The 26,688-nt window shown below is 41.8% G+C and overlaps 1 protein-coding gene across 1 annotated transcript in view; it reads right to left on the bottom strand.

Annotated features, from left to right (window-relative positions):
* The window catches only part of PLPPR1 (phospholipid phosphatase related 1), a 304,348-nt gene extending 278,323 nt beyond the window's left edge, over window positions 1-26,025 (bottom strand). The window contains exon 1 of the mRNA XM_073664656.1: window positions 25,689-26,025. The gene's annotated coding sequence lies outside the window, so the exon portion shown is untranslated. The remainder of the gene's footprint in view (window positions 1-25,688) is intronic.
* Between the last annotated feature and the right edge of the window lie 663 nt (window positions 26,026-26,688).

Here is a 26,688-nt window from a genome sequence, read left to right as displayed (position 1 = left end):
TCCTCTAGGTATAATACCTTTGGCTAGATAATTTTCAAGGGCGGCCTTATTCCACCAGGTCTTAATTCTCTTTTTGATTAAATCTTTAATTCTCAGTTTCAAGTCTTTAATATCAGGGGTCTCATGAGTTACGGTATTCTGCTTCTCACCAAAAATGGTCCCGAGTTGATTAACCCAGGTTCTATCACGTTTCTTAAAGTCCATGTAACCTGTAGAAGAGTCTGTGAATACAACACGAACACACAAACTGAAAAACCTATAACGAATCCACTGAAAGTGGAGACTAGCCCGAATATATATTAAACCAAAAAAGGACAGAGAGGACAGAGGCCTATGGTCTATAATAATTAACAATTAAGCTCAGAACAAGTTATCACAGTGTCAAGAGATTACTCATGGGTTCAGGTAAAACTCAAAGAGAAAAAAGAACCAAAGGACACTCCTGTCCAAAGAAAAACCGCGGGATCGGTTTGAATATCAAGATAAATTTATTAAAGCAAGATAATAGTACATACACAAAATCCACAAATGGTGAGAGAAAATGTGCTGCTAAAGTATAAACAGCAGAAGTATACAGTAAAAACTCATGAAAACCCACGGAATTCCCTGCCCTAAGTCAAGATAGACAAAAATCCACCCCCTCACATCATAAACATGTATGACCGCCTATGGAGTAACAGTAACTAATGAGATAGATGCAGATCAGAGTAAATTTAACAGAGGCCGCAGGTGTAATGCGGCATGATATAATGGATCAGGTGCGTACTGTACCTGAGGACATATCAGCGTCGTGGGGAGAGAGCAGGGGATCCACACAAGCGCCTCTCACAATTTAAAGAAAAGGCTTGAAACTGATGGTCTCATTAAGACCATTAGGGGATAGCGTGTCCAAGATGACCATCCAACGTGTCTCTTTCTGGAGCAACTTTTTCTTAAGATTCCCCCCTCTAATACCCATGTACACACGATCAATCCCACAGACGGTCAGACCCTTTGGATTGCAGTTGTGGTATTCAAAAAAGTGTCTAGGGATAGTTTTTAGAAGATGTGGATCAGGGCAGTTAGCTGCATTGGTTATGTCCCGCACATGTTCTTGTGTCCTAGTTTTTAGCGCTCTAGTTGTCATGCCCGTGTATATGCGTCCACAAGGGCATTTGGCAAGATATATCACTGCTGTGGTATTACACGTAATATGATGGACAATTTTGAAAGTTTTTTTATTATTTACATTGCCAAATGTTTTTGTTCTGATTATGTATTTACAGGCCGAGCAGTCTCCACAAGGAAAGCAGCCCCAGGGAGGGCCCGAACCGCCAAACAGGTATTGATTTTTGGGGGGAACATAGTGGCTGTTACAGAGTAGATCACCAATTGTACGTGACTTACGCCAAGTCACAGATGGGTGTTTTGGTAGCTGATATTGTAGGTCTTTATCCAAACGTAGTATTGGCCAATGTTTAGACAGGATTCTTTGGATCCCGTCCCAATTGGCATTAAAGGTGGTGATAAATCTCGGAGGTTGGTCAGAAGGGGAACGTTTTTGAAATTTTGAATTCCCTGTTAATAGAGTTTGTCTGTTAGTGTTTTTAGCACGATTATAGCCTTTTCTGATGTCCTGATGATTGTATCCCCTGCTGAGGAATCTGCGAGAAAGATCGTCAGCCTGCATGTCGAAGCTCTTATGATCAGAGCATATACGGCGGGCTCTTAAGAATTGCCCCACGGGGATTGATTTTTTCAATTTTGGAGGGTGAGAAGATTGGAAATGCAAAAGGGAGTTGGTGGATGTTTTTTTCCTATGAATATCCGTATTGATAGACCCGTCCGGGGACTTAGTGATGAGAAGATCCAAGAAGTCAATCTGACATCGGCTATATTTCCATGTGAGTTTGATATTAAGATCGTTAATATTGAGTAAATTCAAGAAAGAGTCTAGTTGCGACGAGGGTCCCTGCCAGATAAAAATAATATCGTCGATATATCTAGACCACGAGACCACATGCTCATGTCCGGGTGTGTCCAGGACCGTATCCCTCTCCCACAGCCCCAGGAAAAGATTGGCATAGGAGGGGGCACAAGATATATATACTTTGTATGCGTCTAGGCTTTCTAGTCCAAAGAAGACCCAAGTCATCTTCTCCATGGCGCCTTCCATTTGATTAACAGGTCTTTCATAAGGTGTGTACTAAGGGTGAGATCTGTCAGTCAAAGGTGTTGGGATTGCGTCAAAATAGTCAGCTGAGACACAGTCTGGGGCTGGGTTTTCAATGTATATTTACTCTGAAATGTTGCATCATTTCCATGTAAAACTTACCTGACTGCAATTGTGCAGCTAGTGTCTGATATATTGTGCCTGTGATTCGGGCAGCGTGAATCTGATGACAGGTTCACTATAGTTAGCTCTAAATTAAATATAAATGTGAAATTCAGTTGCTCTTTAAAGCAGTTCTCCATGGTAGGTTAGGTGAGTAATATGCCTATTATTTATATTACAGCATCAGTAAGACTGATTGTTTTGCTCCATAGGTATAAACTACAAAGTCGCGCCTGCAGCTTACCAGTAAGGCTGCCTAGCAATCTGAGATGATTGAAGCCATATCTGTGCTACCTGAAATGCTCTTTTAGTTCCTCAAAACACATCCTAAAAGTTTTTCTTTTGGCACTTTACCTGATAAATCAAATGAATGACAAAGTCTGGATTTGCATGATATTCTGTACATCGCCCTGGTGCTACACCATTTATGGTCCAAATTCCACATGGATTGTGCTCCTTGAAAGTACTACAGTAAACTTTTTAGAAAAAGCACAGTATTTAAATAATCCTGCATTTTCCAGTTATATGTACAGTACATATTGATGACTTATAGGCCATCAATGTAAGATCTGTGGATGTCTGAATGTTAGTGCCCCCATAATCAGGTGAGGGGGCTACAATACTCAAGCAGATGTCCCAACCTTCTCAATGTCCAAACTGCTCTTTAAACCTACAAGCCTTACACTTGTAGCAGCTGCTATGCTAGGCATTGCGGCATTTACACATTCAATTCAATGGCATGTGAAATGTTTATTTGGGTTGTCCGAGAAAGACAACCATCTCTCTAAAATATGTCTGCCACAGGACAAGCACTTGGAGTTCCTGGCAATCAGCTCCTACTAATGTTAAAAAAATGTCTTGCTAAATAAATATTCCATGCAGGAGATTGACACAATGCCAGGGCAAGTCTGAAGCTTTTCCCACTTTGCCAACACATTTTAGCAATTCAGAAACTAGTACAAATACATTCTTTGCCCCTAAAGAATATAAGAAAGTTGAAGATTTACGTAATTTTAATTTATATGAAACTCCCCTGAGCTATCAACAAGGCAGGAGCAACATGGCGACATACAGCATAATATAGTGCTGTCATAAAGCACCATCAGAGTCTCTTCTATCCAAATCATTGCATAGGGTAAGATATAATGTAACCCAGGGGCAGACATATCATTGGTGCAGCTTGTGAAGCTGTAAGGAGATGGACATGTTGCTCACATTCCCCATTGAAGAAACAAGTTTACTGTTGTAAAATGTAATGTGAATTGTGATGTGCGTTAATGGTATTGGTGATATTGATAATGTGTGTTGTTTGACTGTAGGGACTGTTAAAGTTAATGTTTGGGACAAGCCCAGAGTGGGAATGGCTGAGTTGCAGGGAAAGGGACATTATCTTGTCAGAAAGTGAGATAGGACCTGGAGTGCATAGTAAGTGAACCTAAAGGTTCAAGATGAGCAGTGCTGCATTCTAAGGTGACCCTAAGTGAGAAGAGACCAAAGAAAAGGGATAGCGAGATCCGGAGGAGAAGTGAATAAGAGGCAGAGTAACCTTCTGGAAGTGGGTCCTGGGAGAGGACACTTACCCACAAGACCCCTAGCTTAGAATGCTTGAAGGTAACTTCCTGGCCAACCGGCAACATTGATTACATTCGGCGTGCATGGGCGTAATGCAGTCACAGCACAAGTCCACACACCCAGCTAGGACTCCCACTTTCATGTAACATGCCGAGGCATAAGATACAAGTACCATCTCTGATGGCTACCGCCCCATGCCACGTTACACAGCCATACAGGGGCCCAAGAAGCAAGCGGGCTTACACCACCTCCAAATCATCAAGCAGCTTCTCTCATAGACATAACTATTGTATAGATATACAAATGACCAATATATTGTTTTTGCTCGGGGTCCCTTTTCTGTCTGTGTCTGTCACTCATATGACCCCAAGGTATCAGAGGTGGGAAAAGCAGGAAAAACAAGCAGGCTCTCCCAGTAATGTGGCATCACTGAAAGGCAGTAATGCTGCAGAGATGCTGCCAACCGGGGCTGCACCCAGACATCATATTAGCCATGTAGAATTTGCTCTAATGCTTCGTCCTTCATGCCAACCAATTACGAGAAAGTAATGATTCTCCTTCAATGGCGCAGAACCAGAGAAAATATACTTTAGGCTGATTTCATGGTAGACTTCTTAAAGCAACACATAATGCACCAGCCCCACTTAGCAAAATGATACAAGTAACTGAATGCATGTGGTTCCTCTGGATACAATATTTCTTCTTTCTGGAATGAACATTGTACATTGAAAATATTATAACCAAAGACTGTAAAATAATGAAAATTGGATTCTAGTTAATGTTATCCCAAAAGAAGAAAAACTGAAGATTTTAGGGAAAGAAAAAGTTGATTTCTTGTGCAGATAAAGCTTATGAATAGTATACATGGGGGCTTGGTTGCCAACCATCCAATAACTCATGGTCAGACCGCAAAAAACAAGTGCTTTTTTCTGACGTCCATTGCGTCCGGCATTAATAAAGCACCCACTGTGATTTGTTTTTCTGTGCCAAATTTTGTTCTGCCCATGAGCTGATATGCCTAGTATGGAAGAACTAACAGCCACAGTCAGACTAATTAGCCAGGACTCAGGGAGGCCGCAAAAGGAAGGAATGGACTAGGAGGAAAAATAATGAGTGACACTGACAACAAATTAATTGGAGTCTTCTTGCAGTCACATACAGAGCTGAAATCACTATTCTGCTATTACATCTTGTCTTATACTCCAGTCGCTTCAAGAGCTACAGTCACTATACTACTGTTACATCATGTGATTTACTCCAGTCACTTCCAAAGCTTCAGTCACTATTCTCCTGTTACATCATGTCTTATACTCCAGTCATTTCCAAAGCTTCAGTCACTATTCTGCTATTACATCATGTATTCATATCTGGAGCTGCAGTCACTATTCTACTATTACATCAAGTCGCATACTCCAGTCACATCTGGGGCTGCAGTCACATTGTGTATTATACTCGAGTCACTTCCAGAGCTTCAGTCACTATATTCTGCTGTTACATCATGTGTTTTACTCGAGTCACGTCCTGAGCTTCAGTCGCTATGCTGCTATTATATCATGTCTTATACTCCAGTCACTTCCAGAGCTTCAGTCAATATTCTGCTATTATATCAGGTTTTATACCCCAGTCACTTCCAGAGTTTCAGTCACTATTCTGCTAGTCTGGCACAGACGGGCCTGGCTTTTAAAGGGTTACTTTTTAAGGGGCTGAAAATGAAATATGCCAGAAATGGACCAGAAGTGACCAGAAGGTATGGATAACTATCTACTATTTGTACTTAGATTCACTTTCTCATTCTCCCTTACACTTTCATCATGCTTACATATGCCCTTACTGTTACCTCACTCTCCTTCGATATCCCCAAACCCCAGCACCCTCTAACCAAATCAACATTTCTCCTTCCCTCCTACCTCCCCACCTAACCTCATCTACAGACCTGCTCCTCAACCTCAAATCTATCCTACCAAAACATAAAACAAGCCAGGCACTCTCCTTCTCCCACCTGCTCTCCCTCTCTCTGCTTCTCCTCACTGCTGGGGACATATCTCTCTATCCTGGACCCCCACAGCTTGCAACCTCCACCAATTCCCCCACCTATCGCATCAAACCAACTGCAAACTACCACAACCTCTCTTACGCAAAACCGGTCCCCCTGACACCCACCCCGCTGCTCCCTCTCTCTGGAGCACTGTGGAATGCACGCTCTGTCTGCAACAAGCTCTATTTTGTCCACGACCTCTTTACCTCTGGTCTTCTCTCCTTCCTGGGCATCACAGAGACATGGCTAACACCCTCTGACACTGCCTCCCCTGCTGCGCTGTGTTACGGTGGCCTCCACTTCACCAACACACTCCTCGCCCTGGAAACAGACATGGTGGAGGAGTGGGTCTTCTCCTCTCTAACAACTGCACCTTTAGCCCTACTCCTCCTCTTCCCTCCCTTATTCTCCCTTCTTTTGAAGTCCACTCCGTTCGCATTTACTCTCCCTCCAACCTCCAAGTGGCTGTCATATACCGACCCCCGAGCCCGATCACAGCCTTTATTGACCAATTCTCCACCTGGCTTCTTTACTTTCTCTCTGCTGACATTCGCACAATCATCATGGGTGATTTCAACATCCCCACTGACACTCGCCAATCAGCAGCATCCAAACTGTTGTCGCTTACGTCATCCTTTGGACTTACTCAGTGGTCCTCCTCAGCCACCCACACAGACGGACACACACTAGACCTGATCTTCACCCGACTCTGTTCCCTCTCTAACCTCACAACCTCCCCCCTACCCCTATCTGACCACCATCTACTCACATTCTCATCCCTGTCCTCCTCACCTGTCACCCATGTCCGGCAACTAGCACACCCCCGCAGAAACCTTGCACATCTAGACACTCACACACTCTCTGACTCTGTTCTACCACAGACATCCATATCCTCACTCCATGACACAGACAGCGCCACCGCTTTCTACAATGCCACTCTCGCATCAGCTATTGACTCGGTCGCCCCTCTTGTGCATGGCAGAGCGCAATGAGTCAACAGGCAACCCTGGCACAACAACCTCACTAAACAGCTTCGACAAGCGTCCAAGGTTGTGGAGCGGAGTTGGAAGAAAACACATACTCAAGATGACTTCACAACATTCAAATCAGCACTCACCTCTGCTAAACAGGCCTACTTCACAACCCTCATATCCTCCCTATCCTACAACCCCAAACAGCTATTCAACACTTTTAACTCTCTCCTCCGCCCTCCACTGCCCCCTCCGACTTCCGTCATCTCTGCTGAGGAGTTTGCCACACACTTCAAAAACAAGATTGACCAAACACAGCAAGTCTTTACTGTCCAACCACCACAACCCCTTTGTTTTCCACAGCATTTCCCTACCCCCATAACCTCCTTTCCCAACATCACGGAAAGAGACCTTACTCGTCTCGTCTCCAAATCACACCTCACCACATGTGCACTCGACCCCATCCCATCCCATCTCCTCCCCAACCTCACCCCCACACTCATCCCATCCCTAAACCATCTCTTCAACCTATCACTATCTTCTGGCACTTTTCCTGCTGCCTTCAAACATGCCACAATCACGCCCATCCTCAAAAATCCATCCCTCAACGGCCTTGTTCAGCTATCTCCCCATATCGCTGCTCCCATTTGCCTCCAAACTCCTTGAGCAACATGTTCACGCTGAAATTTCCTCCCACTTTTCATCTAACTCTCTCTTCGACAACCGACAATCCGGCTTCCGCCCCCACCATTCCACCGAAACTGCCCTTACCAAAATCACCAATGACTTACTTACAGCCAAAGCTAACAGAAAATTCTCTGTACTGCTTCTTCTTGACCTATCTTCCGCTTTCGATACAGTTGACCATTGCCTCCTACTATAGATCCTCTCTTCCTTTGGCGTCAAAGACCTTGCCCTATCCTGGATCTCCTCATACCTTTCTAACCGCACATTTAGCGTCTTCCACTCCCACACTACCTCCTCACCCCGCCCCCTCTCTGTAGGAGTCCCTCAAGGCTCTATCCTAGGACCCCTACTCTTCTCAATCTATACCATTGGCCTGGGACAGCTCATAAAATCCCATGACTTCCAGTACCATCTGTACGCTGATGACACCCAGATCTATCTCTCTGGCACAGATGTCACTTCTCTGCTGTCCAGAATCCCAGCATGTCTAGCAGCCATATCCTCCTTCTTCTCCTCCCGCTACCTCAAGCTCAATGTGGACAAAACTGAACTCACTATCTTTCCCCCATCTCGCATATCTTTCCCTCCTGATCTTTCTATCACAATAAATTACATTACTCTTTCCCCTGTACTGACAATCCGCTGCCTCGGAGTAACCCTTGACTCTGCCCTGTCCTTCAAACCCCACATCCAAGCTCTCGCCACCTCCTGTCGCCTCCAACTCAAAAATATTTCCAGAATCCGTCCTTTCCTCAACCCTCAATCTAATAAACTGCTTGTGCATGCCCTCATCATCTCCCGCCTCGACTATTGCAACATCCTCGTCTGTGGCCTACCTGCTAACACTCTCTCACCCCTCCAGTCCATCCTCAACTCTGCTGCACGACTTGTTCATCTCTCGCCTCGCTACTCCTCTGCTACACCCCCTTTGCAAATCCCTTCATTGGCTCGCATTCCCCCAGCATATCCAGTTCAAACTACTAACACTGACCTACAAAGCCATCCATAACCTCTCTCCTCCATACATCTCTGAATTTATCTCCCGATATATTCCCTCATGTAACCTCCGATCCTCCCAAGGCCTCCTTCTCTTCTCCACACTTATTCGTTCTTTGCGCAATCACCTCCAAGATTTCTCCCTATCCCCCGTCCTATGGAATTCTGTGCCTCAACACGTCCGATTATCCACCACATCTGGATCCTTCAGACGGAACCTGAAAACCCATCTCTTCAGACAAGCTTACAGCCTGCCATGACTTTGCTTGCTGCCACCTCAACCATCAACACCGGAGCTACTGTAACTCCTCAACCTACTGTCTCCTCCCCATTCCTGTAGAATATAAGCCCGTAAGGGCAGGGTCCTCTTCCCTCCGTACCATTCTATCATTGTTAGTTTGTTTACTGTAAGTGATATCTGTATTTGGTATGTAACCCCTCCTTGTGTACAGCGCCATGGAATCAATGGCCCTATATAAATTAATAATAATAATAATAATAATAATAATTATATCATGTCTTATACTCCAGTCACTTCCAGAGTTTCAGTCACTATTCTGCTGTTACATCATGTATCATACTGCAGTCATATCCAGAGTTGCAGTCACTATTCAGCCATTATATTATGTTTTATACTCCATCTGCAGTTACTATGCTGGTATATCATGTCTTATCTTCAAGTCACATCCAGAGCTACAGTCAAGCCTTTTAACGGCTTCCGGCCTTTTAATTTCTTCTTACCCTGCGAGCACACACATACAGCATTCACTAATGAACGCTACGCCCCTCGTGCAAAGAAAGATTATGTTGTGACACTGGCCAGTGCCAACGTCAGGACATACTTTTTGGGCGGATTTAGTGCAAGATGCACTCCTGTCCCACAGAAGAGGAATGCAGCGGCAGCGTCTCTTGTGATGTCTATACGTAGCCCCATGTCTGCTGTGATGTCTATGCCACAGCCCCATGTGTCCTGTGATGTCTATACAGCAGCCCCATGTGTCCTGTGATGTCTATACAGCAGCCCCATGTCTCCTGTGATGTCTATACAGCAGCCCCATGCAGGGCCACCTCCAGGTATTTGTGGGCCTTGGGCGAAAGAGTCTCCGTGGGCCCCTTTAACACATACCACGATTCATGATGCACAGATACCGCAGATAAATATATATATAGTACAATGCAAAGATTTCACTTCTTACATTACATGAGCGATATCTATTGTAAATTCTACAATAGCTCAAAAAACAGCAAATCCTCGCAGTGCAGACCCAAAAGAATAGCCCTCCATATAGTATTATGCGCCCCATACAGAATACTGGCCCTCATGTAATGCTGCAGGCCTCTTCTTAACCACTGAGCTACAGAACTCACTGGTGAACATAGGAGGATTTAGTTAACTTGTCTCTACAATGCAGTTAATGAATCCAGCAGCAGAGTATACATCTCCATAGAAATACATTGTGCATAACAATGTATTTTTATGGTGCCTGTATACTGAGCTGAAGAAAATGATTTTTTTGATCCTATAAATAAAAGTAGTAAATTTGTGAACAATTTCAAAAATGTATTTTTTTTTACCACTGAGTCCATGGTCTTGAACCCACAACCTTAAAATATTACTGACAGAGCAGACACTTACCCTGCTGAACCACTACCTCTAGTGAAAACATGGCAAGAATTCTGTCTACTTGACCTGTACTGCAGGCTTTGATCATAGGCTTATTGTACTGATTTAAATACACTGCTGGCTACTATATATGTAATTTTATTTTACAGGGAGAATAAGAGAATTTTTCAGCCTATAAAATTGCTAAAAATTAATAAAGAAAAACATTTAATAATGAAAAAAATATTGTCATTTTTAATACGTTCGGAAAAAATAATGAACATCACAAATCAGCAAATAACATGGACATATTTGGTGTCCCTACAATCGTAACGACCCGCAGAACACAGCGATCAGATTATTTACGGGGATCGGTAAATAGCGTAAAAAAGGCGTGATTGATATTATTTCTTTATTAAACCCATAAAAAATTGAATAAAACTGTAATGCTGCTTTTTTTCTGCAGGTGTTCGCACCACACGACACAGTAACAATCTTCTCTGATTATTGCTTTGATTCTGCACTTAAAAATGCAGCGACATTTTTTTTCTCCATGTGTTTTTTTCAGAAGAAGCCTACAGAGAAAATGTACCAAAACCGCAGAGAAGTGTTGAGCGAGCGTGTATTGTTAACCCTTTTGGTGCGCACGCTCGGGTGTTCACCGAGTATCTTTGGCGTGCTCGGCATCTATGTTTGAGCCTCCGCGGCTGCATGTGTCGCGGCTGTTAGACAGCTGTGACACATGCAGGATGCCGTGACACATGCCGACGTGGCGGCACTAGCATAAATGCCGAGCGTGCTTGTCGAAAGGGTTAACAACACAAGCTCGCTCAACACTACCGCAGAGTTCAGCAGAATCTTCAGACGCTTTTATGTGGAGCCTAAAAAAACGCAGATACTTCATTAAGTGCAAAATCAAAGCTTTTCTGTACTATAAAAAGCACCTTAAAAACGCGGCTTCACATTTGCACCAGAAATGCATCAAATAAGGGGGAGAAGATTATTATTATGGAGTTTGGTGCGGACATCTGCAGAAAACAAAGAACACAGTATTTCTGCACTGTGTGAACACGGCTTTACAGATACAAAAAAGCCAGATGTCATATAGTGAAGCGACATAATGATGAGAAAGTTCTGGCGGCTCCAACTATGAATGAGGAAACAAAAAATAATCCACAGGTCCCAACTAGAGATGAGCAGGAAGCACAGATGACGTCACGCTGCCCTGGAAGATAAGAGATTTGAGTCCTCCCGTCCAGCCAGCAGAAACCACTGACCGGGAGGCTGTATTGGAGACCCGGGAATCTATCCGCTCATCTCGAGTCCCAACTGTCCCAGATACAGCGGACAGTCCTGGATTTGGGTCTACAACCTGCAGTCACAGGTGTCTGCTGAATTTCCCTCACTACCAGCGGCCCTCTGACAACTCCTCCTGCCAGGGGAGAAAGATAATGGTAAATAGCCGTGGATTGGGGTGTGACCAGGGGCGTGGTCAAAATTTGCTGTGGCGCACCGCATAATTTGTCCCTCTTTCTGTTCTTCAAAATTTGGAAGGTATGTGTCTATGCCGCAGCCCCATGTCTCCTGTCATGTTTATGCCACAGCCTCATGTCTCCTGAGATGTCTATACCCAGGGCCGGCTCCAGGTTTTCGTTGGCCCCGCTCGAAAGAGTCTCAGTGGGCCCCTTTAACACATACCACCTTTCATGATGCACAGATATGGCAGAGAAATATAGGTATAGTACAGTGCCAAAGATTTCACTGACTTCTTACATTATATGAGTGATATCTATTGTAAATTCTACAATAGCTCAGAAAATGGTGAATCTTCACAGCGCACAGTGCGTGTCCTGGGGGGATTCAAGTTTTCATTTTCAGACTGGACAGTATAGTCCTCCATACAGTATTATGGACACCACATAGTCTTCCATACAGTATTATGGACGTCATATAATGCTATATACAGAATAATGGACCCCATATAATGCTAAATACAGAATAATGGACTCCATATAATGCTCCATACAGAATAAAGGACCTCATGTAATGCTTCATACAGAATAATGGACCCCATATAATGCTCCATACAGAATAATGGTCTTCTTCATATAAAGCTCCATACAGAATGGGCTCCATATAGTGCTGCATACAGAATAATGGGCCCCATATAATGTTCCATACAGAATAATGGGCCCCATATAATACTCCATACTGAATGGGCCCCATATAATACTCCACAGAGAATGGGTCCCCTATAATGTTCCATAGAGAATGGCCCCCATATAATGCTCCATACAGAATGGTCTCTATAGATAAAAAAATAAATAATCAAATACTCACCTATCCTCATTCCCCGCTGGCCACAGGTCCTGTCTCTTCAGCATCTTTTGAGGGCGCGCTGTAGTGACATCATCGCGCTCTCTGCCCTGAGATGTCACAGAGTCAGAAGATGTGAAAAAGACAGGAGCTGCGACCAGCGTGGAACGAGGAGAAGTGAGTATATCAAACAGTTTAAAGCATGAGGGGGGGTCCCGGTGTCAGCGCCCGCGGTGGCACTGGCCCTCCAGTGCTCACAAGTCCCATAGCATGTTGGTGTCCCTGACGGCGGGTGGGGCCTTCCCCGCTTACATAGGGCCCCAGCAATTGCCCTAGTGCACCAGATGGCGGCGCCGGCCCTGTCTATACCACAGCCCCATGTCTCCTGTGATGTATATATCACAGCCCCATGTCTCCTGTGATGTATATATCACAGTCCCATGTCGCCTGTGATGTATATATAGAGTCTCGGTGTCTCTTACGTGATGTATACGGCAGTCTCAGTGTTTTCTATGTGATGTATATACAGTAGTTTAAGTGTCTCCTATGTGATGTATATTCAGCAGACTTCCCGTTCCTTGAGTTCTATGCTACATGAATACTGATGAATTTCGCACTGTGAGGAGACCTGCAGTGTAATATACATTGGTGTTTGGGGCGAGTTAGTGCTGCGAGTTCTTTACAAAATTTATCATCACAAAGAGTTGCCTACGCTCCAGCCCGACTCAAATCTGGAAAAGCAATTAAGAGAAGCAACATCCTCCATACCTCCTAACATCACAGCCACATCAAAGAGGAGCAGTTCCAGCTATCACATTAGGGGGAGTTAATTAAATGTTTGATGAAACATAGCAGGATCATTTTCAAGTTGATATTTTTGTACAACCCCCAAAGGATGGTATAATTTTACAAATGGCCCCTGGCAAAAAAAAAGGTTCCTCACCCCTTTTATACAACTTCATAATATACCTCAGAGTAAATGTATCATCCGAGCACTACATAGACTCTACTTATCTATCCTGCTAATTCTGTATTTTTTAATGATTTTTGGGCATTATATTATATGTTACATGGAGACAAGGATTTTAAAAGGACCGTGTTTTATGTCCATAGAATTTGGCTCTGTCTATGATTGTTGGTTAAGTTGTTCAGGAAAAATGTAAGCGTAGGTTTGCAAATTCTGCATAGGGTAGATTGATCAAGATTCACAATTAAAATACTAGTCTTAACCAAAAGTCCACAAGGGTATAATGTGCCAAATGTATTAATAGCTGCATGCTTCCTAATGAATTTGACAGATTATTAGGCTGTAAGTGATCAGAATCCAAAATTGGCTACAGCTATGAAAGCCTCCGGCGGCAATCGCATATTGTGCAAAAATTAGCAACTTTTGTATGCCACAAATCTGATGTAGAAGCCTTGAAGAATTTCACCCTGCCCCTCTTCATGTTTAAGGAGCTGCTTGTTTCAGCAGAAAAAAAAAACACTACTATACATGTGACGCTATATTTATTCCTTTATTTACTTTACTCACTTATAAAGCGCCATCATATTCCATGGCACTTTACAGACATCATCATCATCAGGGTCCCACTGGGGCTCACAATTTAAATTCCCTACGAGTATGTCTTTAGTGTACTGTATCGTATGGAGGAAGCCAATCAGTAATACTGCAATTTAGTAATACTGATGTTTACCAGACAATCACAAGCTAATCACACAGAAGCACACACTGACAGTAAAGGGCCCCTGAACTTGTGTCTGGTGACTCCCCCCCCACCCTTCATCAGGCCCCAACAGTATTTACACATGAACATTTACATCCACTAAACAATGGAAGCCCCCCACAAATACCATGTCACATTGGCAGAGCACCTGAGGTCCCAAAACAGCAGAACCATCCATAAGTGACCCCATTTTACAAACTACACTCTCCAATGAATTCATCTAGGTGTGCAGTGATCATATTGACACCACAGGTGTGTCACAGAATTTTATACCATTGGGCAGGGAAGAAAAAATTATGACATATTTATCTCAAAAATTTTGTTAAAGCCCCAGATTTTACTTTTTCACACAGGAAAATGGGTAAAAAAAATGGCACCAGAATTTGTCCCACAATTTCTGCTGAATGTGGCAATACCCCATATGTGGCTGTAAAGTACTTCTTAGCCACATGGCGAGATTCAGGAGGGACGGAACGCTATTTGACTCCTGGAGAACAAATTTTTGTAGAATATTTTGGAGACTCCATATACAGAGTCCCCAAGTGCCAGACGTCTCAAGTGACCCCATTTTGGAAAAATTGCACCCCTTTGGGAATTTATCTACAGATGTACTGACGATTTTGACTCCATTGATATATTACCGAAGCAAGCAGCAATGGATGTTGCTTAGTGAAAATTGCAAACCTGCCATTGTAGTGCCCGTACATTGTAGTACCCAGCACGTTGTAGTGACCAATATGTTATGCCCAGTACTTGTTTCTGCTTCTGCAGACATGGACTCCGTAAATTAAGTGGGCTCACATCACTACAGAATTCCAAACTTGTGGATGCTAAATGTGGCTTAGGCACACTGTAGGGCTCAGAGGGGAGGGGAGCATTTGGGTTTGGGAATGCAGAATTTGTTTAATTTTATTTTTTTTTTGGGGGGGGGGAGCCTTAGCTCTCTTCCAGAGCCTTTGTGCTACCAGTAATGTGGAAGCCCCCTATATTTCCGTTAACAGATGATGGACCAGGGTGTGGACTTTTTTCCGTGGGAGTTGAAGCTTTTATTGGGGACATTTTACAGAACATTTTGGATCACATTAATCCTGCAGTCTACACTGAGCACTTACATCGGGGTTTTCATTTAAATTTCTGAATGACATGATTCAGATACACTAAAACCTCCGAGGGATCCATTCACTATAATGAGGCAGCAAAGTTACTCTAGACTCTAGTCTTTTCTCTTTTCAGTGGTGTCCTACTATTCAGAGGTGCACAAAACTGTGGTCGACTGCGCTTTTTTGAACGCTTAACCCCTTCACCCCCGGTGCTATTTTCTGCTTTTGCGTTTTGGTTTTTGCTCCCCTTCTCCCCAGAGCCATAACTTTTTTTATTTTTCGGTCAATATGGCCATGTGTGGGCTTATTTTTTGCAGGACAAGTTGTACTTTTGAACGACACCATTGATTTTACCATATCATGTACTGGAAAATGGGAAAAAAAATTCCAAGTGCCAAGAAATTGCAAAAAAAAGTGCAATTCCACACTTGTTTTTTTTTTTACCATGTTCACTAAATGCTAAAAATGACCTGCCACTATATGATTCTCCAAGTCATTATGAGTTTGTAGATACAAAACATGTATAGGTTCATTTTTATTTAAGTGGTGAAAAAAAATCCAAAATTTGTTAAAAAAAAAAAAAGTCACCATATTCCAAGACACATAGCGTCTCCATTCTTTGGGATCTGGGGCCAAGTGAGGGCTTATTTTTTGCGCGCCGTGCTGACATTTTTATTGATACCAGTTTGTGGTAGATGCGATGTTTTGATCGCCTGTCATTGCATTTTATTGCAATTTTGCGGCGACCAAAAAAACCTAATTCTGGCGTTTTGATTTTTTTTCTCCCTACACCGTTTACAGATCGGATAAATTATTTTTATACATTGATAGATTTGGTGATCTTGAATGCTGTGATACCAAATATGTGTTTATTTGATTTTTTATTATTATTTTATTTTGAATGGGGCGAAAGGGGGGTGATTTAAACTTTACGTTAGTCTTTTTGATCGTGTTTTATTCTACTTTTTATTCAACAGTATGATGAAATAGCATAGTTTTTTAGATCGGATAACTCCAGTTGCTGCAATACCATATACATGTATTTTTTTTATTGTTTTTACATAAATATATGTATTTATTGGTTTAATATTTTTCTTTTTTTTGTGTTTTGTTTTTGTCAAATAGTTAAAAAAAAAATATTTTTACTTTTCCTTCACTTTTTTACTTAGTCCCTGTGTGGAGCTTCAACTTTTATTTCTCTGATCACTAGTATTGCAATGCATGAGACCTGTCAGCTTTACACTGGCAGATCACTTGATAGACCCTGCTTCTGACTGAGTCTAACAGGCCACCATAGCTTGCAGACCTGGACGTCATCATTTGACCCCCAGCTACCATGACAACCCTCAGCTCCCTCATGATCACGTCGTGGGAGTTCCGGAAGGGTGAGAGAAGGAGCCTACTCTCTCTCACAATCTGCTAAATCCTGGGATCACTTTTGATCGTGACATCTAAAAGATAACACAGGGTTAGCATCATTTACACCAGGTCCAGATGATGTCGCTGAGACAGAGCACCGGAATCCCAGCACTTGCAGGACTCTGGGGGTCCTGAGCGCTTCAAGACCACCAACTGTAGAGAAACGTCAGTGCTGTACAAAGCCCAGCAAGGGCTGGCATTTATGTACAGACAGCAGTCGTGAAGGGGTTGATAGAGAAAAAAAACATGGCATTTAATGTACGTCATTTACAAATCACCGTAAATAATCTGTATTGTATTGTAGGATTGCTGCTTCCAATAGGTGGCACTATAGCGTTCAAGTCATCTTTTTCTCTGAACAGGCACATAAATAATATGTTCACTGTATTGTACGAATTGTTACGATTATGTAGATATCAAATATGTCAATGTTATTTGTTGATTTGTGATGTTTATTTTTAACAAGTGTATTAAATAATATTATCTCTTTAATTATTTTTCAATTATTTTTAGTATTCTTTTTAAGAAAAAATATCCTTGATGTACACTTGCTCTTTATATAAACTGGCATATAGCAATGTATCTCTATGTACCAGTACAATACGACTATAAAGAAGAATACTATTTAGATCTTTAGTGAAAGATAATCATTCTACAAATTACCAGTGGAGCTTGCAGCTCACTGCTTAGTTTTCTGCCTGTCTTACTGGAGGTTTCATATCTTGAATTACAGGAAATACTACTGTTTAAGAAATACAAATACTGTAGTTGATTATATATATATAAGGGTACAGTGTTTACCAAGCACAGATGTTATTCACCAGTCTTGGCTTTAGGATCGGGCTCTGCTCCCTTCCCCAATGGCTGCCACCCTTTACTGTGCTCCATGTCAGGTATCTTCAGTGACATCATCACCCAAGGGCTTTTAAGGCTGATTCTGACACTCATACGTGTCTGAGTATTGAGTAAGCTACAAGTTTAGCTAATGCAGTTATAGAGTTTGCCACCATCTAGTTCTTTTAGCTGCAAGCATCTCTGCAAACTCCTGTGTTTCTATATCTACTACTTGTCTCAGACCTGCTGATTGTCTTGACCTGATGTAACAAACTGTTATCTGGACTTGTTCACACTGCAGTGCTGATGCATCAGAGTTTATCTTCTCTACAAACAAGAATGTCTCTTCTTCTTTTCTGCCAAAGGCTATCCACTATGTCCTGATTAATCCTTGTCCACTGTCAGCTTAGAAAACTACTCTCTGGACTGGTTCACTTTACGCTGCAGCAATTCCTGGACTGGTTATATTTCTTCAGTTGCTGTGTTTGTCTACTCTCAGGGCTCAGTGTCTTCTGGTGTGTCCTGCTCCGCTTGGCTGCCGTACAGCTTACCCGGGGGTTCTGGTCATTTCTGTTCCACTTGCCATCTGACAAGTCCTACTTGCTGTGCTATCGCCTTTGGGTCGTGTGTTCACCCTAACCTGTGGCTTAGTAAATTTGCCTCACCAGTTGAGCCCTGACAGCAGACAGATGCCCAATGACCGCTTCACAATGTCAGAGGATGAGATCAACATGAAAAAAATAACCAGAATTATCATAGCAGTACCCTGACTGTAATACAGTCCTGTACAGCTGAAGCGGCTGGACATGTGGTTTGTCCGCCCCTGGATTCACTGGATCTTCTAAAGTTGATTTTACCATCTATTAATCCATAATTCTGCCTAATATTAGGCTTTTCCTGCACATGGGGCAAACATTTAGTTCACTGTTTCTGTTTTAAAGTCTATGGTCAGGGTGGTGGATGTTTTTCGTCTTGTTCCAGTGATTGGCAGCTGAGGTGGACAATCCTTTTAACTATCTTTTAACTGTGCCTCGCTTCATCATGAATTGAGGCTTTTATATACAACCCTGTTGGTTCTATTTCATTCAATAAATTATTCTCTACCATCAGATTTGGTCCACCGGTAACTGACACTTGTATTAGTCTAGTATGAAAAAATGTATACAGAGATTTATGTATCATCCAAAGCTTCCTACTTAGAGTGCTTCTATCCCTATAATTAGTATCCAGCAGTACTGGCATATAGTCCTCAGTGCACTAGATCTCTGTTAATAAGTCTGTACTTGACCTGTGGGTTGCACTACAGATCAAGGTCACCCACTCATATTGTCATCGCTTTTCTACCTCCACTTTGCAGATGTATGATCTTTTCTGCATAGATTGAGCTGCATTAAACTTGTCTTACTAAAGTGTTCTGAGCGAGTAAATTAAAATTCTTAATGTGCATGTTGCCATGGTTTTATTCTCACTGAAACAAAGTTCAATCGAACTAAAGGAAATCTGTCAGCAGATTTTTGCTACAGCATCTGAAAGCAGAATGGTGTAGGGACAGAGACAGAGACTTTGGATGTGTCTCTTACTGGGCTGCTTGCTGCAGTCTTAATTAAATCAGTGTTTTATCTGCTGCAGATCCACCAGTTCCTGAATGCTGAGCTCTATATACCCCGCCCACACCACTGATTGGCAGATTTATTGTGTACACTGTGCATAGGCAGAAAGCTGCCAATCAGTAGGGTACAATATATACAAAAAGCTGCCAATCAACTCTCTCTCCTCACCCCTACAGCTGCTGACGTCCATGTCTGATCCTACATCTTCCTGCAGACTGGGGCAGTGCAAGTGTTATTTCATACTTTCATAGTTTTAAGATTGAAAAAAGACAATCAAAGTTAAATAATACATCACAATGTATGGAGAATAGACATGTGTGCATGTGTTGTGTGCAGTATGTGTATGCATGGTCAGTGTGAACCTGTGTGTGCATACATGTGTGAAGTGTGTGCAGTGGGTGTATAGAGATCAGTGTGATATTTGTGTGGGCGTGTAGAGTGTGTATACCTTGTATTAGTGAATAGATATACAGGGTGGTCCAAAAGTAGGTGGACAGAAAGTGTAATAAGGTTATGAAGGGGGAGATTTATCAAACATGGTATAAAGTGAAACTGGCTCAGTTGCCCTTAGCAACCAATCAGATTCCACTTTTCATTCCTCACAGACTCTTTGGAAAATGAAAGGTGGAATCTGATTGGTTGCTAAGGGCAACTGAGCCAGTTTCACAGATCTAGTTTTCACAGATAGATCTCCCCCAAATCTGTTTTCTTTTCAGATAATTCAGATAACACATAATGGCAAATAATTTAAATACAGATCAAAGAAAATGGATTTTAACAGAGTATTGGAAATCTCAAAATGCTGAAACCGTTAGATCAAATTGGGTTGAAACATTTGGTACTCAAGCCCCAAAGAGACAAACCATTTACCGCATTCGTGACAAATTCAATGCCACTGGCTCAATCCTTAATGCTCCAAAAACTGGTGGACCCAAAACAGTCTGAACAGAAGATAATAAACAACTTGTTGTTGAAACATTTGTTCAGAGTCCAAAAAAGTCCACAGAAGAGCCTCTTTGGAATTGGGAATTTCACGAGCTTCTATCATGCGAATCCTGAAATCTATTGGGTGGAAAGCTTATCGTCCACGTCTAATTCATGGTTTATTGGAGGATGATCCAGACAGGCGGCTGCAATTTCGTGACATTATGCTTAGCGAAATTGAAGAAAATCCAGTAATTTTAGATAACATTATGTGGAGTGATGAAGCTTCTTTCAAATTATCCGGCCATATTAACAGACATAATTTTATTTACTGGTATAATGAGAACATGCTTTAAACATTAGAGCAACAACTAAATGAGCCTGGTGTCAATGTTTGGGGTGGTATTGCAAGTTTTGGTGTTTTAGGACCAATATTTTTTGATGGAACAGTCACAGGAGATAAGTATCTCGAAATTCTAATGAATCAAGTTGTTCCCCAGTTACAGCAACAGCCTAATTCAAATGACCTTTATTTCCAACAAGATGGGGCCCCTCCACATTATTTAGGAGTAGTCCCGAGTATCTTGATGAAACATTTCCTAATAAATGGATTGGCCGAAGAGGCCCACTTGATTGGCCGGCACGCTCACCAGACTTGACCCCAGTGGATTTTTTCTTTTGGGGAGTACTCACGGACAAAGTTTATAGTCGAAAACAAAAAAATGTCAGTGATTTGAAAAATTACATAAGAGATGCATTTCAAGAAATTAATACCCAAAGAGACTTGTGCAAAAAGTTTGTTAAAGCGTAAGAGGCGACTTCAAAGCTGTGCAAATTGTAATGGAAAACAGTTTGAGCACCTGCGTTGATAAAATGTAAGAGCTTTTGTATTATTATTCAGATTAAAATGTAATTGACAATGTTATGCTTGTGTTAGTAAATATAATTTTATATATAAATCAATGTATATGCAGGTGTACAATATGTATGCAGAGTTTGTATACAGTAGGGCAATTTGCATATGGATGTGCACAATGTGTGTCTGGATCCAATACAGGTGTACAATATCTATATATGTTTGCTGAGCGCATACAGTTGTGCAGTGTGAATACATGCCAAGTGTTTGCTTTTCATTACTCACAGGTCATATCTATCTTTCTCTTCATTGCTGAATGGAGTTTAAAAAAATGTACAGAAAATGGAAGTAAAAATGTCAAGTCTAAACTTTTCCTCTGCTTGTTCCTCTCCTGGTTTTGGGTGACAAATACTGAGGTAAAAATCTCACCTAATATTGAACGTGTGCACGTGGCCTTAGAGGATATGCAGTAACGTGGCATACTGAAAAGTGACACCAATTCCATTTTCTCCAGTTGCTAACTTGTTCTCACATAAGGATCAGCAGTCCAAAATCAGACATGCTGGATCCTTATCTTCCCTGACCTGACATCAGTCAGTAGAGCATCGGGAGACCCACATTCACATTACAATGTTGGCCGAGCCCACTGATATTGGTGGGATTGGCCAAAGTTAGTTTAATGTGTATGAAAACATTCATGCTATCAAGCACGGCCTTTGGAGTACCAAGATGGCAGACCTGTGGTCCTTCTTTTGATCCCTAGATGCTAGGACAACCCGCTTACACTCCACAATGGTGTTGTAACTGCATAGTGAGTGAGGGTCATCAAAGGAGTTAAGCAGATGAGAATGCAGTTGAAGCAGGAGCCTGGCTGTTCATTACTGTTATTTATAAGTAAATATATGGTGCATCTTGGGAAAGGGCTAAACCAGGTAATGTGCATTTACTTGGTGAAGCGTACACTCCTTTTCACATAAATCAATGTGGTAGTAACATTGAATTATGGAAGCTCAGCTAAATCTTTGTGTTATATCGGAGTAGATAAGCTGTGGATTACTGGTCCGTACTTTCCAGGTAAAAAATGTCCAGTATATATCAGTATCTGCAAAATGGATAAAATGTCACCAGATCTCACCCACAAACTCTTGTTAAAATGTTAATATTTTTACATTTTAAAACCTGCAGCATTTCAATTTATGTTGCTTATTTTTACTTCAGATTTCACTCTGAAGATGAAATCCACAGTGAAGCAACAGAATAAATCCATGTGAAAATCCGCCTGTAAATGTCAGGAATTATGTTGCCTTCTTCAGTTTGACCATTAGTGGTTGCTATTGTTCACTTTAATAATTGTGCTGCAGTTTCACTACTTACCACTGGAGGCTGCTGTTGTGTTCTACAATTGCCCTTTTCCAAGATGGCGGATTCCGAATCTTTGAAATTCATCTTGTTTCCTTCTTAGGCGTACTTAAAACCACGCACTCTTTGCTTGAGCATTGTGTCTAGCTGTTAGCTTATCTTCAGTCTTCAGCTCCTGAACATTCTTACCTTGTCTGTTCTAATTTATCCACGGATTGTTTCCTACCACTCCTTTCTATCTCCAAGAACTTCTACTACCGCTTGCTGTTCCAATTTGTGCTCTTTCGGCCACTGGTTTCCAGCAGTACTACGCCAGTATCGTAACAGTAATGAGTGTGGATTTTACCACAGATTCGCTGTAGATTTCAACTGCCAAGTCCGTGCCACATTTTTTATTGCAATTATGACCCATGAGAATGTAGCTTTAGATTTGTATTTGTTAACCAACTGTTAACAAACTTCATACATATACTTTTATTTCAATTTCAAAATAAGTTTAATCAACTTTGTGTGAACCATTTTTGTGTCCTAATAGCAGACAGGGCGGAAAGGAGAGGCTCCATCTGCAGTCAGTTGTCGTACAACCAGACACAGGACAGTGTGGAGAAGGAGGAGGTATATCGTTGATCTCCAGGGACATACTGTTCCATTTTCATTGGAAAATGAACAAAATAAGATATAAGCAGATGAGAGTTAAGAAACGGATTGTTGAAATTTGTGAGGTTTTTTTGCGCTTTCTATATTAAGGCCATATATAAGTCAATAAGAAGTTAGAGCAATAGACAAAGTTTGCCAAATATGTCTACTTACAGGTATATCGGCATGTTTCTAGTTTGAAGAGTAGATATTTTTTGCAGAAAAACAAATAAAAATACAGCCATATTAGCTGTACATGATCAATATGTATTAAATTATGGTATATTGCTAATTTGTTCTTGATTGAGCATTCTGACAAAAGTTATAGCTGACCATTTGCTGCCAAGCTCATTCAAAAGAGACAACTAATGTGATTGCCTTTTTTTGTCATTTTCATTCTTATAACAACCCATTCTGATATATTTGAGGTCAGATTTAGGACATTCTGAACATGAAGAACAGTGGTCACCAACCTTTCTTATCTTGAAAGCCACATTCAGCACCAAGAGATGGTAGCGAGCCATATCCCGCGCCTCTCCTCCCCAGTAATGTCATCTAGAGTTCCCCATTACCAAGTATAATGACAACTTAAGCTTTACTACAGAATTCACATCAAAACCTTGTGCCCTCATCCCTTAAAGGGAGGATACTTACATCTAGGGATTCCCACTTTACCCTAACTTTTGTATTCTTGTATCAAGAATACTCATCACACTGTTGTATCCAAAATCAAGAATCCCTCTAACTGGCAGTATCATACTGACCGGGTGTTAATGTATCATGCTGGCAGACAACCAGCCACACATCACAAGTCAGCAAGCCACAGGTTGGAGACCCCTGATGTAGAGGATCATTAAATGGATTGCCTGGGCTTGGGACAAAAGTCTGCAGACACTCTATGTGATTGCAAGCTGCAGAGTCGTCACAGTGTGCTCTGTGCACACTGTCACGATTCCCTGATATTCCTGGTGCAAGCGGGTAGTCACGTGACCTCATGCAGGTGGTTTGTATACTCACAGTCATGTGCCGACTAGACTTACCCAGTTTCTTTTAATAGTAGGGGTTTGAAAAAAGCCAGACATGTCTAGTTGGCACATGTTCACAAGTATACAAATTGCATTCATGCGGTCACGCGACCACCCGCTTGAACCGGGAATTTCAGGCAATTGTGATAATATGCGGCCCACACACGCTCACGGTTTAGCAGTCTGCCGTCACATAGAGTGCGGTTCTTTCTGAGAGTATATAACACTTAATTATAGTAATGACATGATTTTTCCTTTACACTCCACTCCCCCATGTATGCTGTGTACCTGTCTTAGGTCAGTCAGGATTTTATATTGCAGAACAACTTCTTTACATTGCTCCTATAGTCATTTTATTTAATGTAATTGCTAATAATTGACATCACAATTGCTCCCTGTGCAGAAATAACCTCAGTAAGTAAAATGCCTCCTTCCACACATTACACATACACCACCAGATGAATCAATAAGCAGACGAGGCGCACATTTCACTTTCAGTATGCACCAATATTAGTACAAAGGAAACACAATCAAAATCATGAGATACAACAGTGTAACTGTAGACGGTCGGTTTATAGTGACAGGAGAACCTAACTATATAGTGGAGCACGGCTTCCAGTCCTAAGTAGTTAGTGAGCAGCTTGGCCAACCCCCCTCTCCATTCATAGCAAACCTTCCCATTGTATGTGCCCCAGAATGTGAGCACACGGCTCGCTAAATAAATGCACACCAGATGCTGCTATGGGGTTTTTGATGCTATTTTTTGTTTTTAAAATGTGCATTATTTGGCTTCAGCCTTCTTAATATATTCCATTAAGTAATTACATATATATATATATATATATATATATATATATATACAAACACTATTTCTATATACACAATTTCTTTTTCACTATCATTAAATATGCATAATAATAATAATATATATATATTTATATATATATATATATCTTATATTTAATAGTGGACAATTCTATATAATATGTATTCAATCACTTGTCCACAAATATTCCATCCATCCTCCTGTCATTAAAAATGCAATTTCCCTGTGCAGATTGCATCCATTCCCCAGGGAATGTGGCCACCAATGATTATTTGAAAGCAACACCAGCCCCCCTGGTTTATTTCACAAGCTCAGACACTTTGTGGTAGTATTAAATAATAAGTCATCATGTCCATGAGTGACCCCGGCATCACCCTTTTTTCTAGTCCATGTAAAATAAAAGAGAGGCCCCCTGCTCGGTCATCATGTGTCTAATGCTTTGTTTTGGAGATTTCACACTGATTTCCATGCATCTTCCTTACTAGTTTTCAACCTGGCTGCACATTCAATCTGTATCCTGTCTGTTCCAAACATCACAGAGCTCAGCCTGAAAAGGAAGCCTTACATGCAAATGTAGCACTTATTAATGGCAGGCTGAATTAGCTGATATCTGACAGAGCATACATCTTTGCTGGTATCCAAGGCTGCAGTATTCTGCATAATGTGGCTCAGCAATAAAGCAAAGTAAGATTATTGGACGTAAACATGCCCTCATTATAAACGGCTTTGCTATTTCGAGCAGTGCGGATGTAATGTCAGGTACACTGCACATCTCTCATCATGCATTTGGTACATGATTCTGTCGTCTTATTATCTAGGGTAAGCATCCCCCATGCAAGCATTGTTTGCTTGTCACAACATATCATCGTGCTTCTTACCTTTCCGTGCCCTTTCCCTTTCAGCCTGTGTGTCCAGCTAAGAGTCCCAATACACAGTCCAACTTGCACGAGACAAAATCCCAAATGTTGGCATTGTGATGCCAGCTCGGAGCTATAATATCCCTTTTTATGATCTGATGATGGTGGTGCTGTCGCTGAAGCCCTGGAATCCTAGATGTTTGCATCAATCATACATTTATCCGTCCATCACTGCTTTTTTCAAATACTGTAGCTCCTGGGTTTTCAGGCTTCCCCTATTCGTATTAATGGAAGGAATTAGAAAGCTACTTGCTCAGGAGAGGAGGAGGAGGAGGGGGAGTAACATACACACAGAGCATGCGCTAGGCAGGTCATTAGTGTCTTTCTTTGAGGCACGCAAACACATCCAGTGGGTAAAGGAAAAATTGCTGCAAAAATAAAATAGAGCATCAGTTGGCGCTTTGATTTTACCAGCCTTGGTGCTCAACATCACATCATCTCCAAAAACCTGTTCACTGATCTCTGAACTACAATACAGATTTATTATTTAGTAAAAATATACAAAAAATCCCATCTGACTGCATTTACTGCGAGCAGCTGTGTCATTTTGTACCTTCCTTCGAGTATCTAGATACTAGCAATCCGTATGAATAGATGTGTAATAGGGGAGATGCCCCAGAGGAAAATCCAAATGTGTCCTTTGCTCCTGGAGGGGAGTTGGTTTTGACCCTATTCCATGATCAGCACCTAGGACAGAGGTAGAATCTAGGCTATGGGTTGTATGAGAGCGGAAAAGCAAGATTTCTTCTGGAAAGAGTGCTATTCCAGTTCATGGGATTTGTCTGGTATTGCAGCTCAGATCGAAGTGTGTCGTGAATGAGCTGCAATTACAGACACTGCCCAGGGTCAAGACTGGCCCTGTTTCTGGAAGAAAACAGCCATGCTTTTATCACTAGTAAGTGAAACTTGCAATTGAAAGGAAAAATAGATAAGTGATGGGCTGCTAAAGCTGGTTAAAGGG

Source organism: Phyllobates terribilis, unplaced genomic scaffold (genome assembly GCF_046119375.1).
Source record: "Phyllobates terribilis strain yellow unplaced genomic scaffold, ASM4611937v1 Scaffold_1__5_contigs__length_1240528914, whole genome shotgun sequence".
Taxonomy (NCBI): Eukaryota; Metazoa; Chordata; class Amphibia; order Anura; family Dendrobatidae; genus Phyllobates; species Phyllobates terribilis.
Note: the sequence above shows the minus strand (reverse complement) of the source record. Positions and strands in the feature narration are given on the sequence as shown.